Source organism: Lycorma delicatula, chromosome 1 (genome assembly GCF_047948215.1).
Source record: "Lycorma delicatula isolate Av1 chromosome 1, ASM4794821v1, whole genome shotgun sequence".
NCBI lineage: Eukaryota > Metazoa > Arthropoda > Insecta > Hemiptera > Fulgoridae > Lycorma > Lycorma delicatula.
The window spans coordinates 2,542,971-2,562,276 of record NC_134455.1 but is presented as its reverse complement, the minus strand read 5'-3'; the positions used below and the strand labels follow the sequence as shown (position 1 = coordinate 2,562,276).

The following is a 19,306-nucleotide window of genomic DNA, read 5'->3' as shown; positions in this document are numbered from 1 at the left end:
TTTAACGTTTAGTGTATTTAATTTAATAGCGGTATTTTAAAAAGATTTTTTCCATACTTTTTATTTTCTACTTTTTAATACATTTAATATAAAAGTGGTTTTTAAAAAGATTTTTTTTTAATATATATCTTATTTTCTATATTTCATCTTCATAAGTTTATACTTTATAGCTGCGCTAGCGTACAGGTTTGAGCGTATTTAGCAAAAGATCGTATCGGTACGCTTTACGGCGGGTGAGTGCGATCAAAACGTAGGGCTAAACGATTTAATTTCCGGATAACTAAGATCCGGTCAAACAACAGTGTCCCCGATACGTTAAACAGTTCAACCTGCTGATGATACATACACCATTTGAATCGTGAAAATCGGACGAGCGGTTGCCGAAATATTACGGTGGCACCCCATCGCAACCCTTCACCGATTTCCGAACGGCACCCCGGGGGGAATTGAAAATATTATCGATCGTCGGATACCAACGGGAGCGGATAGACTTATATCTGAGCGGCCTCCGTGGCGCGAGTGGTAACGTCTCGCCCTTTCACCTGGAGTTACTAGGTTCGAATCCCGGTCAGGCATGGCATTTTTCACACACGCTACAAAACATTCATCTCATCCTTGCGGTATGAATTACTTGACTGCGGACCCGGAGGTTAAACAAAAAAAAAATTATACCTGGGGGGTTCGAGAGCGCTAGGACGAGCCGTTGTCGAGATATTTACGATTTTTATACGAAAGTTCGGATCCGGTTAAAAAAGTCTAAATTTCCCCGAAACTATATGCCGTTTAAGTAGGATAGAATTACCTTTGGCAACGGAGCTTTTTTGCGGTCCTCTGTGGTGCGAGTGATAGCGTCTCGGTCTTTCATACGGAGGACCCGGGTTCGAATCCCGGTCAAACGTGGAATTTTCACACGCTACAAAATTTGTCATTCATCTCATCCTCTGAAGAAATACCTAAAGGTTGTCCCGAAGAATAAAAAAAATGCAGCTTTTCGTTGCTTTAGTTTATTCCAGATAATGGAACATCGTGAATATATTTGTAAAAGTATTATCGGAATAGATTTGAATTTGAAATTGAATATACAAATTATAAATGTTATTCTCTAACATTGGAGCCGATTAAACAGATTCACCGCTATCAGGGTGCACTCTGATGGTAAATGTTGAATAAAAACATTTTTATAAAAAAAGTGAACGAAGAGCAAACCATCTGACAATCATTTACATCCGTTATTCATCCATTCGTGTAAAATAATCTGTATATCCTGATAGGCCCTTCCGGTATATAAAATGTTGAAAATTTGATTTGATTTATTTATAAATGCGGTGAATTGATTAATCGCCTCTGATGTTGGAGAATAACATTCTTAATTTGTAAATTTAACGTTAATTAGACGAGATTATCAAATGTAGGTTATGTCTGGAGAAAATTTAAATTTACTTGTTTTACGAGGATTTCTCGTAATCTGTTTACTCTTGACACTGGTATGGACTGATTTTATTTTTAATTTCTAGTTAATGTTTCGACCCCCCTCCCCAGGGATTATCTATGTTGTCACGAATTCAGGGAAGGTCCGAATAAGCAAATATTTCAATCTTTCACCGACGTATTTGGTACGTGACGTTATTCACCGGAGAAAATTCATATTTGTCAGATATCGATCTTTCACGGTAACTACATTAATTGCCGACTAAAATTTTGTTTCGTATAAATTTAGTTAAGAATACGATTAGATTTACTTAGTCGATTTAACCAGAAGTGTGAATTAATCCGTTAAACTACGGGAAATTCAATCGACTTACTCGTAAACCTAACATTAACCTTGATATAAACCTAACTAAACTCGATTAAATTTCATTTAAACCAAGCATTTTACTCCGCAAATAATGCATATTGTACGTTTATCAAAACCTACATCTTAAGCTAAGCCTAAATTAATTTAACCTTAAGTGAATTTAATTTCATCGAAACCGATTTATTTAGTTCCAAAATAAAGCATATTACATTTGTAATATTTCAAAATTTCGGTAAGGGTGCTGCGTAACTTGGAAGAGACTAACTCGATGGAAAGCGTTCCGACGAGTAATTTTAATAGTAACGAATAAGTTTGTTTTACGAAAAGTATAATCCAAATTTCATCAAAAACAGAGGGGAGTTCATAACTTATATAATTACCAAAGTTATTATTAAATCTGAACGTAAAATATACAGGAACAGATATAGTTAAATTTAAATTTTGCATCTTTTTCATTTCTGAAAAAGCCATTTTCTTCAGAAAAATAGTCTTTAAATTCAGAATGACGATTACAATACGTACATACCTTTGTATTCTTTTAAAAAAGATTTCATCCTTTTAGCCGGGAAGCAAGCATTTCAGACTGTTTTTTGGATAACTTTAAATCTCATATGAGATCAGTCATCAGAGATCATATGAGAGTAAATGAAGCTCAGATGAAACGCTTTGTTCAAAAGTTGTATCACCAGAATCTGTTTCTTTTTCTTCCTTACTTCCATCAGACTTAAAGCTCTCTTCCTCTAATGTCACATGTTCTGGAAGCTTTGGTACGTGCAATTCTTTGCAGTGTGGAACCGGTCTTATTGCAGATTGCAAGTTAGGGTACAACACACTGTATGTTTTGATTTTGATGTAATCCCTTTAATGTTTGTTAAGCAGAAATAACAGTCACAAGAGTGATATTGGGTTCCCTCCAAATCATAATGACAGCAAATGGCATGTGGCGTGTGCCATTTTTCCATGCAGTGAGGAGCCTAGAACATGAAAAATAACAGATACGTGGGGCCCAAGCCCTTGTTTGGTCCCTGACTCTACACCCAAAATGAAGTTCATTACACTTTTTACTAATGGAGTAAGGTTTTGCCTTTGGGACTTTAGCATCACTTCACCAGATACATAACAAAAATTTGTAGGATGATTTAAACAGACTCTAGGAATTTTGTAATTAATAAGTAATTAAAAGAAATAAAGTTGTAAATATGCAATACACAATAACTCAGACACACAAAGCATTCACAATGATGTGTTTACTGGTTCACTATTATCTCACAAACGGCATCGTTTTTATGAATATATGGTACACTAGATCGTGTTTGTACCTATACACATCTGAACCTGCACAACAATAGCAATACTACCCTTGAGTTAGGTCAATTGGATCCATCATATTTACAATGCTCTATGAGCTTTTACTTGGCAATCGACAAATTGACGAAAAACACGTTTTAAAATATTTAAAAAAATTAAAATAAAAAACTGTGGGTGATGGAGAAATTTCAAATAATATTTGAAAACTGCATTAACTACACATATTGATAATCATGAGTCAAAAATCATGTTTACCAGTGTAATTGTTGCGGTCATTCTTAAAGCACAATCGCTGTTCTATGAATGTTTGTCTCTATTGTCAAGGTCTCATAATCTTTTGTCCAGTTTTTGATACACTATGGTTTAATACTTTTAATGTATTCATTATTTATTTTATGGTTATTTGTTTATGTTATGATTCATATCTCATCTTGATCCCAAACCTAATCAGGTTTTAATCATTTTTTTCAAACATACAGAATGCGAGCCTCAATAGTTATCATTATCTCAGGTACTCAAGAATCACTGTAAAACAGAAACTCTGTCTGTGGCTTTGCGACAATTAATGTGTTTATTTAACAAAAATTGCATGGTTATCAATTTATTATAAAATAATAAATTTTTACATAGGTATTGCATTTTTAACTACATCTTAACAAGAAAAGTAAATTAAATGTAAAATAAAACAACTAAAGGAAGCAAAATGTCATTTACGAAAAACAAAATTAAAAACATGGAAAAAAAATAAAAATCTACATTTGCTTTTGCTAAAAGTGAAATTTATTTTTTCTTTAACACTATCCACAATAATATAAATAAACCTCATAGAATACCAGTTGAAGTGAAGATCTGATACAAACAAAAAATATCCTTAACTCTTGAACTAATATTAAGTACAGAGGAGGAGACTTGCACAGATATGATCTTGAACTTAACTACACTGGCATGATTTTTTTGTCCATTGATTCTTGGACATAACTTGCAGACTGGCAACCCGGGGTTTACTACAACATGCCTTCTACTCATTGCTCTCTTGTTTTGTGATGTTATGACATCACAAAACAAGAGAGCAATGTACAAGAGTACATTCACCAGACCAAATTTTATTAGTGTTAAACATTCTCAGAGTTTCATACATGCAAAATAAGAAACGGGTTAAGTTAAATTAATTACATCGCATGAAAATATGGTTATAGCGCTATAAAAATAAGTGAAATTAAAGTTATGTTACTTCTAATGTTGCTGAAAACAATAAACTCTTAGCTGAATGATCACAGAATTAGCTCTGACCACAGAATGGCTAAACGAAACGGAACGTCAAAACAGAAGAGAAAAAGAATACTATTTAGCAAAAGATCATTAAACAAGCTTAATGAAATCAAGTGGAAATTACATTAAGATTTTCACTGGTAAAATCTGATCGATCATTTTTAGGAAGAGGTTAACTGTGAATTTACATTATCAAATTTATATATACTATAACTGTTCTACATAGAATTTTCTTTTTTTCATACTACTGAATTAGGTCACATAGATTACAACACTCTCTGAACATACGGGGGAGTAAAATTTAAAACAGTAATACATACAAGTTAAATTTATGAATCTGTATTATGTTTTAAGTTCACTAAAAAATATAAAAAAAGTAAAAGAAAGTATAAAAAACATCCTAATTCACCCAAGCTACATTTTGATAATTATTTTAACTGAAATTATTTTTAATAAATATTTTTATTTTTTACATCAAATTTTCCACCAATTTGATCTCAACAGTAACAAAGTTGGAGAGGCCTTAATTTATTTAAAAACTAAACTAGTAAATTTTTAACTAATTACTTCTCTAAGGCTCCTAATTTTCTCAAAAGTTTATTTACAAACTTTATAAAAGTCTTGTGTCTACTTGTATTTATCTTTTCCCTTGAATTTATATTTCCCATTATCTTAAATCCACTAGATTCTTTTTTAACATCTTCTCTGATATTACTAAGCAAAACAGCTGAACTTATTACTGCATTTTCAATACCGTAAAATGAAAAAAAAAAAGTTAAACTAATTTTTATTAATTTTCTGAAAATTTCCCCGTTACCATCACTAATTTAAGCAAATTGTTAATGTAAATTGCACAGACAAAATAAGAGAACTATTTAAAAAATAATTAATTTATCTTAAGGTAAATCACACAAGCGCTGATGATTACATTATTTACAGAGCACTTAAACTATATACACAATATTATTAGCGCTTTTCAAGATTACCTACCGCATGTACTTTGTAATTATTATGTAATCAAAATTACAAATTTAGTACGATATTGTTAACTCTCATGCAGATTAGTCCTTTTGAAGGCCATGTAGATAAATTGTTTTTTTAGTTATGAAAAAATCTGATTAATAATAACAGCAACAACTGTAATACGAAGGTAAATCAAATATAAACAGGATTTCTGTTCACAAGCATCTACGGTTGGTAGGACTGGGCCCGCGCTTCTAGTATGCTTAGGAGTGTGGAGAGTCAGCCGTTCCACACTCCCAACCAATTCATCAATAATACTCATGATGTTGGAGCAACAGGTGCACCCTCCACTGCGCAAAACATAATTATAAAATTTCTTACTCTTGAAGGAGTTCAAGCGATGGAAATTTTCCGGAGATTGACTCCACAGTTCAGGGACCAAACATTGTCGAGGACTTGTGTGATAGCCTGGCATAAAAAGTTCAAATAAGGCGATAATGAGTGGAAAATGAGGAACACGATCGCCATCCTCAAACCAGCATTACAAAGGAAAACATTTGCACGGTTCGAGACAATCTTGAAGACGATCGACAGGTGAGAGTATCTGAAATTGCAGAAGAAGTGGGAACAATTTATGGAAGCTGTAAAGCGATCATCACAAATGACCTACAGTTTCGTAAAGTGTGTGCCGGATAGGTCCTTCACCGTTTGACTGCAGATCAGAAGTTGAAAAGTTTGGAGGTCTCTCAGAGTCTTACAGCAAGGTTTGTGAAAGAAGGTGATGCATTTTTGAGTCGGATTGTCAACTGCTACAAAACGTGAGTCCACTGCTACGTTCCCTAGTTGAAACAAGCCAGTATGGAGTGGCCGAGGAAAGGGGAGACAGCCCCAGTGAAAGCCAAGACTCGACTGGCTCAAGCTGCTCAAGGCAGCTCTAACAGTCTCAAAACTAGAAGAAATGCACTGGACTCAACTTGATTATCCTCCCTACAGCCTAATCATACCACCCTGCGATTTTCATTTGTTTGGGCCACTTAAAGAAGCTCTAAGAGGGCAACAATTTGAAGACAATGAGGGCAAGGAGGGATCCGTGCGCAATTGGCTCCTGACGCAACCAGCTTCATTCTACAATGCTGCGATAAAAAACCTTCCTTCTTGCTGGGAAAAATGTATTTCTTAATCAGGAAACTATGTAGAAAAATAAATTAATTTTCCTTTTATTTTTCAATAAACAAATTTTTAAAAAAATAAAATCCTGTTTATATTTGATATATATTTATATATATATATATATATATATATATATATATATAAATATGTATATGGTATATCAATATTTAATATTACAAGTATACAGCGATGTGTAACTAGTAGTATACACCAGGATTTTCCACTAGTGATCAGTACATTCTAGTGCTAAGCTAAGGGAGAGGCACACAAACAAATGACGTTTAGTAGCGTTGGATTATTTATATTATATGAAGTTGACTACTTACAAAAATGATGATGAATGACTATTATCAAAAATATCCATGGGAAAACAAATAAAATGCCACCTCATGTTCAAGTTATGATTAGGCCTATAATACGTCTGCTATTTTCTAAGTAATATCTTTCCATTATCTGCTGCGATTATGTTTTCATTGTCACTAATCACAATTTCTTTCAAGAGTTCAGCAGCATAACTGAAATGTTAAAAAATATATAAATAAAATGCTAATTTACATTCCCACCTCCTGAGTCATAAGTCATGACCACAAAGTTGAATCCAATAGTCTCTGAGTTATTATGTTAAAAATTATGTGGGTTTTGTAAGTTTGCAGTCATAATCATAAAAAACAGGCTGCTTCCAATTTTTTTAATAACCATGAATTTTGACCAATTGGACATATTTAGCAAGTTGTAGAAGCGTATGGTTTTTTCATCGAATTCGTATTGTTCTTTCACCTTCATTTCATAAGCCATGAGGCACAAACCTTTTCAAATAGATACAAATAGCAGTTCTTCAAAATATTTATGACAACACTTAGCACACCCGGAATGATTGTAACTTTGCTCACTCATTTTTTTAAAGTCAAAACTGCCGGTAGTGAATATTTCTATTTCAAATGGTATCTATAAGCATGTGGCTCAGCCGAGTGTAAAGAAAATGCTTTAGAAATACCTTTAAAGACCACTTTATGCGTTTAGTTTGATTGAATTCAACGCTCTTTCTTATTTTTTGAATTTGGCCTGGAGTGAATATTTTTTTCACGTATTTATCTTGCCGCTTCAGTGAATAATTTTTTGATTTTAATTTTGACAATTCCTCCTGTAAATGTTTGCTTTCTAACTTGATATAATACAGTTCACTAAGCAGCTTGAGTTTTTCACCTTCTGTAAATGTACTTACTACAATGTTTTCAGGCTCTCTGAGATCCTGTCACGGAGAGATTTTCCTCTTCACCATTCACTGATGAATTTTCTGGTGATGAAGGAATACTTTTTTACTTGATAGCACCTCATTTACTTGTTTCTTTCTCTAATTTCACTATGTATGTTCTTTGAACCAGTCACTACTGTCAGTTCCTGTTTTAGGTAAGTGCTCAGTAGGAGAAGCATCTTTTTTAATTTTTTTTTCTATACGGTTCATAACTTAAAAGTTGACTTAGTAAGGCTGGCTCATAGCGATCAGGTCTAAAATGTAGGATTCAAATTGTTGTGTTGACAATATTAAAACTGTCTTGTCAGCTACATTTGTTTACCTAGATTTTACTTTGTGCGCTATCTTTTGGGAATGAGTGAAACATATCCTTCTTATCAAGTTTATAATATTATATTTGAGTTTTTTATAATTAATATTATTATTGTTATTCCACCCAAAACAGCACACACCATTTTGAATTTGTAAAATTATCCACCCATTTTCAAGCCCAAAACAGACATACACAGTTTTTAGATACACACATTCACAGATTTTACATGCGTACAAACAATACACTCACTAAAATGAGAATTAAAACAATAAGTAAATCACGCACAGAAGAACAAGGATCACGATGGCAATTCACACTAAGTACTAGGCGAGTATACTACATATTAACTGATAGTGCAGGTTAGCAGCTGTCAGTGAGTGACACCATGTGCAGCAGCAAAAGATTTACAACTGTGGAAGTATAGTATTTGGATAGTCATAGTATGATGGATCATGTATAATTATTATCTTCCTAAAAAGGGCAAATAAATAAATTATAATCAAATAACACATCCTTTTTCAGTACTCTTCCAATATACAATATTCAATACTGCTTAAATATACCCAAATTTTAACAAAACCAAACACATACAGAGAAAAGAGAGTAGTGTATTATTTGATACAATGTCTGCAATGTTTTTTTTATTTTTTTTAATGCTACACATTCAATGACCAACTTTAAAATAAGCCGATTGAAAGCAGTTCCTAATTCTTGGTTTAAAAAAAAATCCTTTACATCATTTCTTTCTTAACGACCTTCAAAAACAAACATTAATAATACTGAAAAATTTACTATTTAAATTAATTGTAGCAACAGAATATGGTTGCAAACATGACATCAAAAATAAAATATTCAAGTCTGTAGGAAGAAATAAAAAGATTCAATGTCTTCAGAAACATTATTGGATAAATATGTTAAAAATCTAAATAAAAAGTGGGTTTTTACCCTTTTTGCTCATTTTAAAAAAAAGAAACACTCATTACTGCTTAAAAACATAACTACTAAGGGTTTAAACACAATTAAAAACAAAAGACTACCCAAAATTTATGACAACACTTAAAAATGATATCAATATTTTCTAAGAACTGTACATTAAGTTACACTATTGCATGTTGGATTTATTTACAAGTTCCAAAAATTAACATTTAAACAACAGCTTACAACTAACTGAATTTGCAAATTCTTTATTCATTATTTCTTAACTTTATTATTGCAATACACAACATATTTCTACAATTTTTTTAATTTCAATTGACTTTTTTTTTCATTTGTATAATTTTTACACAATAAGGTATTTTAATATAATATTAAAATAAGACATGCTAAATATTTTTTTTAGCTCAAAGTTTTATCAGTTCACATCCATCTCTATTTCTTTTGGAGATAGCCAATATACAAAGCAAGTGAAAGTAAAGATAAAAGAGTACAATAAAAAACATTTTACCCCTTTAATTACATAATCTTTCTTTTCTGTAAACAAACAATGTTTAATGTAATTTAAAGAATTTTAAATACATTAAACACTTTATGAACCAAAATATTTTAAGAAACATTATTTATGAAACTGAATCAATTTGACAATTTCCTTTATGGCAAAAAAATTATGACATATAATACTTAGTGTAAAAAAAGGTAAATGTTTAAATACCTTATCAGCAAGTTTATCACATTCTAATCTTGGTAGTTTAACTCTTAATAAAAGTGATTCTGTATGAAGATCATCCCCAATATCTTTTGTAATTTCATCCACACTCATCACATTTGCTAAGCGTTCCAAAAATGTTACAAACTATAAGAAAAAACCTACAGTTAAATTTTGTGTCAAAATATTATAAAATCCATTTATAAACAATTACTGTAAAATAAAATTTATACATTTTTAATACTTGTTACTAAGTAGTGGGTGGACTAAAAATTGGTTTCTCCTATTATTAGTAATAAAATACACTTTGCAGTAAATTTTAATACATATCAGAGGAACTGTTCAAAATCTCCTTCTATGCTAATGCGCTATTATTCGTGTCAGCATTTTTAACTGGTAGATTACATATTTTTACAACAAAGTTTTATCTCAATTTATAAAATCTACTCAATTTTTAACTAGAAAAGCTTCAGGTAATTCAGGACATTTGCATTTAAGGAAAGTACCACATCTCTGATTATTCTCCATAACAAAAAAATCATAAGGCATCAAACCACCGCATTAATGACATGATCATTCAATTTTCATCAACATCTTATTTGTTTGGGAAAATTTTAACTGCAATAGTCTCTAAGTACATGCCTGATTTTGCTGCCTAACATAGGCAGCAAAATAGGTAATACTTAACACTGAGTTGTTCAATAGCTCGGCAATAACAAAATCTCATAACATCTGAAGAGATGAATCCCCTTTTATATTTCCATTGAACAAATAAAGTTTCTAACACTCTTTTTGTGATCCCGCACAAAACATGAATTTCAAGTACATTAACCCTACATGGACCAAGGGAGGGCAAAAAATGGTCACAGTTTAGAAAAATATTGTGCTAAAAAATGCCATACAGTAAAAAAATCTGAAAAAATTAATTTGTGTCATTAAAGGTAACATTTTTTTCTGAAAACTCACGTTCAGATTTGTAACAGCTTTTTATTTTCATAACAGAAATTAGATAACAAATTATTTTTAAACCCCCCCTGGACCAACAAATGACCCTTCTTATATTATTAAAAAAAAATATTTTTTTAAACAGAAAGTATTTTCCTTGAAATGTTTCAGTTTTTCTAAATGAGATTATTTTGTTACGGTAAGTTGGCATGCCTGCTTATATTCAATCAGTAGTAGGTCAGTGTGTTTGTAGTTGATAATACTTTCTACACTAGGCTAGTTTTATTTGAGTTTTTGTGAAATGGTTGTTTTATCTTTTTGAAATTGAATGAATATATTTCTACCCGTGATATAGAAATTATATTACATTAAGATGACATATTGATGAAGATGAGTTGTGCAATTCAAGTGAAACAGAAGACTTTGCTTACAACAACGTTCACGTGATGGTTTAGGAGAACCTAGCATTCAAGATGAACAAGAATTAGATTTGGTTCTTGAAAAATAACTAAGTAAAATATACGGTGAAATCAAGTATAAATTCGAAATATTCAACTCATGAGATTAAGGCTACTCGTAGAACGATAGCAAATGTATTTCATGAAAATCCGGGTTTGAAGGATACCGGAAGAGCAACAAGTATTTATGGGTCTTAGAAATTTCTTTTCAGAAAATGCATCGTAACTCTTTGTGAAACATTCGAATGAAGAGGCAGTTTTACAAAATTTAGACAAGACCAGTGAAATGAAAATAATTGAATTTTTAGGAATACTTATATTAGTCGATGCAAATAATAATAATAATAATTTAGACTATCATTACTTGTGGTCAAATGATTTTGAACAGCATAATATATTGCTCCTATTAGTCGTTGTAGATTTCATAGTTTGCTCGCAATCATACAATTTGACGATAAACAAATGAAAACGACAGAGTGACAAATTTGCTCCAATAAGGAAACTCTTTGAACTAATCAATAATAAGCTTCCCAAACATTATACACCATCAATCAGTAAATACAGCTATCAATGAAATCTTGTCCCTGTTCGGAGGTCGATGTCTGTTTAAAGTATTTTTAAAAGAAAAACATAGAAATAACAGTATTTAAATCAAATAGACTATTAACAGATTATGAACAGCTTTGTACTGAACATGGATATAACTTGTGGAAAGAGGCTGAGTATACCTGCAGATTCAATATCAGTAGTAAAACGTCTGGTTACTTGTATCACAAAGTCAAGGAGGAAAGCAACTACTGATTGGTTTTATACATCTGTTCTTTTAAGTTAACAGGTTTACAAAGAACATGATCAAGCGATGGTAGGAACCATGTAGTCAAACGGCAAGTTCAATCCAAAGGAATTAAAAGAAACCGGAAACCAACCGCTGCAATTAAATATTTCTGCATTCACAGATCTAGAATCTAATAGGCTCCTGTGATCTCACTATCGTACATAACCAACGAAAAGCCTAAAAACAGCCTAATCTTCTTGTCTACTAAAATAATGATATTAATCTGCAAAGGAAAAATTACGTCTGATATAAACAATCGTCTGATATTTTACAATCTACAAAAGGCGCTATGGATTCAATCGATCAAATGGTAATGGAGTACATGACAAAAAGGAGTACTAGAAGGTGGCCACTTTATGTTTTTATACTCTAATTAACATTATATGTATAAATGTTTTTTTCAATATACATTCAAAACTATCCAGAATGGAATAAAAGTAACAAAAATAAAAGAAGAATCTTTTAACAGAAACATGGATTACAGCTTATAAAACCTAATAACCTAATAAGTACTTTAGCTTATAAAGTACAAAAACCAATAATCACAGCAGTAGAAAACATTTTAAGTTATAAGATAACAACAAACTCTTCAAGAAAGCAAATAACCGAGTCATGGAAAGATCAATGCTATACCTGCTGCAGTGAAGCTTCTTCAAAGAAAGAAAAACAAGTAAAATAACTATTACTTGTGGAAAGTGCAGTATATACACATACATAAAAACATTCTGAAAAATCAAACACTTGTTTTGAATGTAAAAATGAACCAAAAGAGTGCGAGTAGTTTAGTAAAAAATTTTAAAAATCTACTGATGATAAAAGAACATTTATTTTTTAAGAAAATTTAGTATTCAAGATGTAATCTAGAAAACTGTTTTGTTTTACAAAAAAAAAATCATACTTTATAACAGATCTGTAAATATTAAACTTCTTAATTAAAATAAACATGTGGTAAAAAATATATGAATAAGTGTAAATATTTTTTGACTTCCCCTTTGACCTGCACATTACAGAAACACCTTGAACTATCTAGGGTTAAGTTCTTTCTTTATAATTTACTGGACAGTTTACTGGAGAATTTTAACTGAAGCTCATTCTTCACCGGTACTTCATATAGGTTGTAAATTTAAAATTGTAAATCATCCGTTACTGTAAAATTAAAAAAAATAAATAAATAAGTAAGTTCTGCAGTAGAAGGGTATATGGTAACTACAGTTATGGAAGAGTAAAATAGTAAACTTGAACAATTAATTTTATGAACCATGCCAGGACACTAACATGTTTATTTTTATAGTTGCAATAATTAATAATTAATTTACTGAAAAATTTTCTACTGTTAAGATGTATACATATATATATTTAATATTATATGAAATATAACACACAAAGACACAGTAATTAACATATGTTATATATGCAAGTGTATCACAAATTTTTCCCAGGACTTTAACAACCTATTTACTCAAGAAAAAAAAATTTATAAAAACCTATGTCTTAAAATCTTTTGCCGGGAAATTACAGCTAGAGAAAGATTTTGCATGAATTTCAATTACCCCTTAACTAACACTAACAAAATTATTACACAACAAACATAAAAAACCAGGTTTTTTTACCCCCAATTTATTGGTTTTCACCCTATATTTCTCAAAAACTACTGCACATATGGTTCTGGGACCTATTTTATTAGATTTTTCAGATCAAAAACCAAAATGAACCGCTAATTCTGCTCTATTAATTTACGGCCTAAAAATTCTGTTTCTTACATATGTTTCTATATGAATTACTTACATTATTTTCATGACATCTTGTGAAAATAATGGGCTTGCAAATACTCTTCAGATAAATATTTAAATACCATTTTTGGGTTTTTTTATTTTCAATTTTTTAAGGGGTGTGATAGTGTACAGCATGGTGGCTCAATCAACACATCCGCTGTTTCTGTACATGCATAGCGACTAGTTGTACCTGCCTTCAGTTAGTTGAATAAAAAACATAAAATAAAAATAATTAAAACATTAAAAAGTAATTAAAAGATTAAATTGAAAAACAAAGTATAGTCATTTCCTAGTGTGTTTGTCAGGTAATGCTAAGAACCGAGCAAGCAAAATACCTGTACCTGTATTACCTGTATGAATTACAGGTAACCAGCAATAAGTAATATTTTTAAGATGGAGGCCAACTGTTTTGAAACCCACAATCTTAGATTACTCAAAATTTCAGGTCCATACTGACCAAACTGTTGTTCTGAAGAAATTACAATACAATGATAATTTGAATAGGCTTTAATTTTTATTTATCATTATTATTCTCATAAGCATGAGTTTAATGAACAAAGCGGGGTCCAATGGTTACAGCCCTCTAGCTAGATAGGAAGGGCAAGTGAAGAAAGCCATGATGGCTAAATATCCCCTGAATGTGACAGGAAACACAAGTAATCATACAGCCTAGGCAAAGCCATGACAGATGCTAGCACTCATATGTTAGATAAATAGGTTTGCTATTAAAAAAAGCACACTGATATCACGGGCAAAGCCACGGCGGAGAAATGCTAGTGTGTATATATATATATATGTATATATATTTATATATAAAAGCTGAACAAAATTGTTTAAACACAAATGTTTTCACCAAAAGAAAAATTACTGAGTATAATTACTAAAATTCTTTTAGCCATAAATCAAATACATACAACAAATCCACAAAAAATTTTTTATTTATTTTTTTTAACCGAGTTAAACAAAAAATTAATTATTATTTACTCACAATTGATTAATCTCGTCTCAAATTTTCTTTTGTAATTTCACATGAACACAAATCAACCTCCAATTTATGTAACTTTGATTCAATACAGCCTTATTATCTTCCAGAGTTCTTATTCTACTATTGGCTGAATCTGTTAATTCCAACTGTCTATTTAACTGTGAGTTTAGTGCAGCTATTTTATCTTTCAATGACTCTATATGCTAAGAAACATCAGTCACCGATTATCTTAAACAAAAATTTTCAAAAATAAATTATTTATTAACATCTGAATTTTATTCTTTAACAATTTATACTAAATCTAAATTGAATTCTCTTTGTAAACATGCAATGATCTAATTCATAAAATTAACAGAATGCACATAATTGGATCAAGTGAAGTGAAATGAAAACAAAAATCTAAGATTAACAAGTGATTATTTTAATTTATACCGATTAATAAACAAAATGAAGAAGGGAAGACTGGGTAACTGGGTATTCAATCATTCTAAATAAAAAGTTATCGCTGAAGTTACAGAAAAGATCATTTTTATCCACAGGATCAACTGCTGTCAGGCTAAGAATGAACTGAAAAGATTTGCTTTTAATGCAAATGCATAAGGAAACTAATAAACATAAAGATAATGTGACTAGGGTAGTGAACAGGTAGAGAAGATTATGAAACAAGAAAGTGTATTTTGCAGTTTTGTGGTACAGGAAGATCAAACAGCGGGTATAAGTATATATATAAATCACCAATAGAAATAAAAACATCAAAACTGTTTATAATAGTGAATGAAAAATTAAAAAATATAATAAAAAAGAACATGGATTGTTAAAAGCTACTTTAATTTCTGCCTCATGTAGGTAAAATAAAAATAATATTGATAAGTTTAAGTTAAAAATTTAGTCATTTGGTCACACATGAGCCACCTCCACGACAGGCCGAGAACTTTCCAAATTACCATTGTAACTTGGAAGTTTTGACGGGGGCTTTTGAATGATTAATGAGAGATCAACTGCATACATCAAATTTTGGTTATTGCAAAGATTGTATATAAATATATTTACTGCTTACTACAATCACGTAATAATAACAGGGGAAACTGCATTAATTCAAAACATAACTGCAATAGTGGTGGACCTAACACAACCTCTCTTTAGGACAAAAGTGATAGAATAGTTATATCCTTAGTGAGTACTGGACTTAGGAAAGGAATATTATATTTTGCTTTGAACCAAACAAACGTAACATATCATAGGATAAATCGGTTTATCTTACTGAATGGACATAAGATATTTTTATGCTTTCTACTTTCAGTTAAGTACTTTTTAACATACAAAAAGTACTTTACTTCCAAATAGGGCCGATGAACAATATTAATCATGAAAAATAGACCTAGATATTCTCGTTCAGAGTACATCAAATGATGAACAATCTAAAACATATAATATTAAAAATGTTTTTAATTTTACAAATACATTTAAATGGAAAGTGATGTTTAACTATTTTCTAACACCGTTTGCTGCAAATTTGATGACATTTTACCATAAATATACAATAATATTGAAGTGCTAACTTGTACAAGTGTTATTTTTTGACGATTTGCTTAACTTATATCGAAACATAAAACTTATATTTTCAAAACTAAAAAAAAAATTATATAGAATCTTCTGTGTTTCTGATATGTTTATTATTGTTATTGATGTTATAATAGAATTATTAGTGATTCTATAAAAAGTAAAACGGTTATTTTGTACTTATTTAAAAAAAAAACTGAAATTAAACCAGTGAAGTGGAGATTAATATTAATGTAAAAAATCCTTTTGGCACGCAGGAAGGCGGAGGTAGATTTTATCAATGTTTAAGTAGGGAAAGATTTCCACCTTAAAATTAAGAAAAATTTCAAATTTAGTCAACACGACAATGGTTGTAGTGAAAAAGTTTCACATGTTTAGCATAAGACAAGCCCCATCTTGCAATTCTTACGTTTTGGTCATCCCATACTGTAAGAGTTGGTCATATCAAAAATTGTTTCAGACAAAGGTTTTAGGTAATGTTTAAAGAACGACCACTTTAAACAGATTCGATACTGTGCCTATAAAGGGGGGTTTCAAAACCCATTCTTTCCACCCCTTGAGCCAATGGTTGGTGATATCCAAAGACTTTTACTTTACTTACAGTTTTAGGTCCATACCCATAGAATAGTAGGAACCTTCAACGAATTCGATATTTTAAAGTTAGAGCGATTTTTTTTTTTTTTTTTTTTTTTTTTTTTAGTGAACTCAACTTTTTTTTAGGGAACAATTTGAAAGTGATCGGCGCAAAATTACAACAGTCTACAAGAAAGTTAAAAAGCCAATGTAATATTAAATATTTAATAATGAAGGAGTTTATTTGTCTTCAGTCACTTGACTGGTTTGATGCAGCTCTCCAAGATTCTCTATCTAATGCCAGTCGTTTCATTTCGGTATACCCCTTACATCCTACATCGGTAACAATTTGTTTTACATATTCCAAATGTTGCCTGCCTGTACAATTTTTCCCTTTTACTTGTCCCACCAATATTGAAGCGACTAATTCGGATGCTTTAATATGTGGCCTATAAGTATGTCTCTTCTTAATAACTATATTTTTCCAATTGCTTCTTTCCTCATCAATTTGCCGCACCTCTTTATTTGTCACTTTATCCACCCGTCTGGTTTTTAACATTCTCCTCTAGCATCACATTTCAAAAGCTTCTAATCTTTTCTTCTCAGGTATTCCGATCGTCTAAGTTTCACTTCCATATAAAGCTACACTTAAAACATATTTCAAAAATGTTTTCCTGATGTTTAAATTAATTTTTGATGTAATCAAATTTTATATGTATATATATATAATTCCTTTTTTTTATTTTGTGAAAAAATGAAGGAATAAAAAGTAAAGAAATATTTATCCATCTTGTATTCGCTAAGACACAATAAAGAGTCGAGGACACGTGTTGGCAGCTAGGTGGGGGAAATTTCCCCTCATACTCGGTTGTCTAAAGAAAATGGCAGTCGCTATTTGAGATAAAAAAATTTATGAAAAAATGTTTACTACTACTTCAGTCCGCTTAAGTACAGAATAGTTAACGTAAAATTTCATAATGATCTGGAAAATGGGTTAGGTATAGTTGATTTACCAATTCAGAAGCAGACAAAATGTTAAATTTTCAAGGTAAAAAACAACCTTGCTATGCTCTGGCAATCGATCTTCCTTCTTGGGAAATAGGTAAATTTGTCGTATAGAAATTTTATTCTTTGCAGTTTAATTAATATCATGGCCCTTCTATCAGTATTTTCTGGTTGTCTTCTGTTTTTTCCATCTAAATCCCATTTTATGTAATATTTTCCTTAAAGATATTTCACTTTGGCGGGCTTTTTGGGTAATTCTCTTCAGAATAGGAACGCATTTTTCATACCACCAAGAAAGAATTTGGTTTTGTTTTCATTAAATAAGTACTTTTATGTCAAATGTACTGTTTCTAAATAAAATTCCATTTTTCTAACTCTTCTTCGTTTTATTCAACTCGCCCAATTTGTTCTGAATTAAATTCTCCTCAATTTTTGGTAAAACTATTTGTGTTTATTACCCATTAACAAAATTATTAAAAAACAGGATTTATTACCCCAATTTATTGTTTTTAACCCGATTTCTCAAAAAACTACTGTACTTACAGTTCTGGGACCTATTTTATTCGATATTTCAGGTCAAAAACCATAGGAGATCACTAATTCTGGTACTTAAGTAATGCCTTAAAAATTTCAGGATGACCTTATTTACCGGTGTAGCTGAAATCCTAGCAAAATCGCAAACGAAGCATTTTAGTACATATATGGACTTTTTCCATTATTTTCATAAGTAGAGTAGGTTAAAGTACTGGGAGAAATTCTTGTTACACTTATATATATAATATCCCAGTACATATATACTGACTGCACGTCTCAGGAATGGTTAGCTTGAGTCTGTACAAAATTACACCTCATTTACATGTCATCCTTATTTCATTGGGCTGTGGAGGGGATTGCTTACTGTTCACAAGTTGAAAAGATTGCAACATACTCATTAGGGGAAAAAATACATATCCCTGAAATTTTATGACAACCAGAATGAATGAGATTTATTCATGAATGTAGCTTGAAAATTGAAGTAATATAAAGGTAATCATAATTCCTTTTATTTGAATTATAAATAAAAATAATATTTTCTGTTTAATAATAAAAAATAAGTGTTAGAAGGCTTTAAAATAATTAAATTAAGTTTAAGGAAAAGGTGAAAATTACGTAAGATTATTTTTAAAACAAAATTAATGTCGTTTCAACTGTAATAGAGTTCTGTTAAAAGTGTTTCCAGCTAAGCATGATTTCATCCGTTAAATATCGAAAGACTACTTAAAGAACTTTTTGATCATATTCTGACTACATATCTTCCACTTCAAATAAAACTCCCAATAACAAAAAACCAACAGTTTGAGTAAAAGCATTTTTGTATTTCTAAAAAAAGTACATAAAACCATGTACAAGGACATATTTATTAATGTTATGTCTTTCTAAGAGGCACACCTCTTCATATAGTATAACCTTCAAGTTTAATGG

General features: G+C 30.7%; 1 long non-coding RNA gene across 1 annotated transcript; it reads right to left on the bottom strand.

Annotated features, from left to right (window-relative positions):
* Positions 1-6,836: 6,836 nt before the first annotated feature.
* Positions 6,837-14,932, bottom strand: LOC142318023 (uncharacterized). The gene is made up of 3 exons (XR_012754776.1): positions 14,711-14,932; positions 9,719-9,859; positions 6,837-7,020 (listed from the first exon to the last, which is right to left on the bottom strand). It is a non-coding gene; the product is annotated as an uncharacterized LOC142318023 (long non-coding RNA).
* Between the last annotated feature and the right edge of the window lie 4,374 nt (positions 14,933-19,306).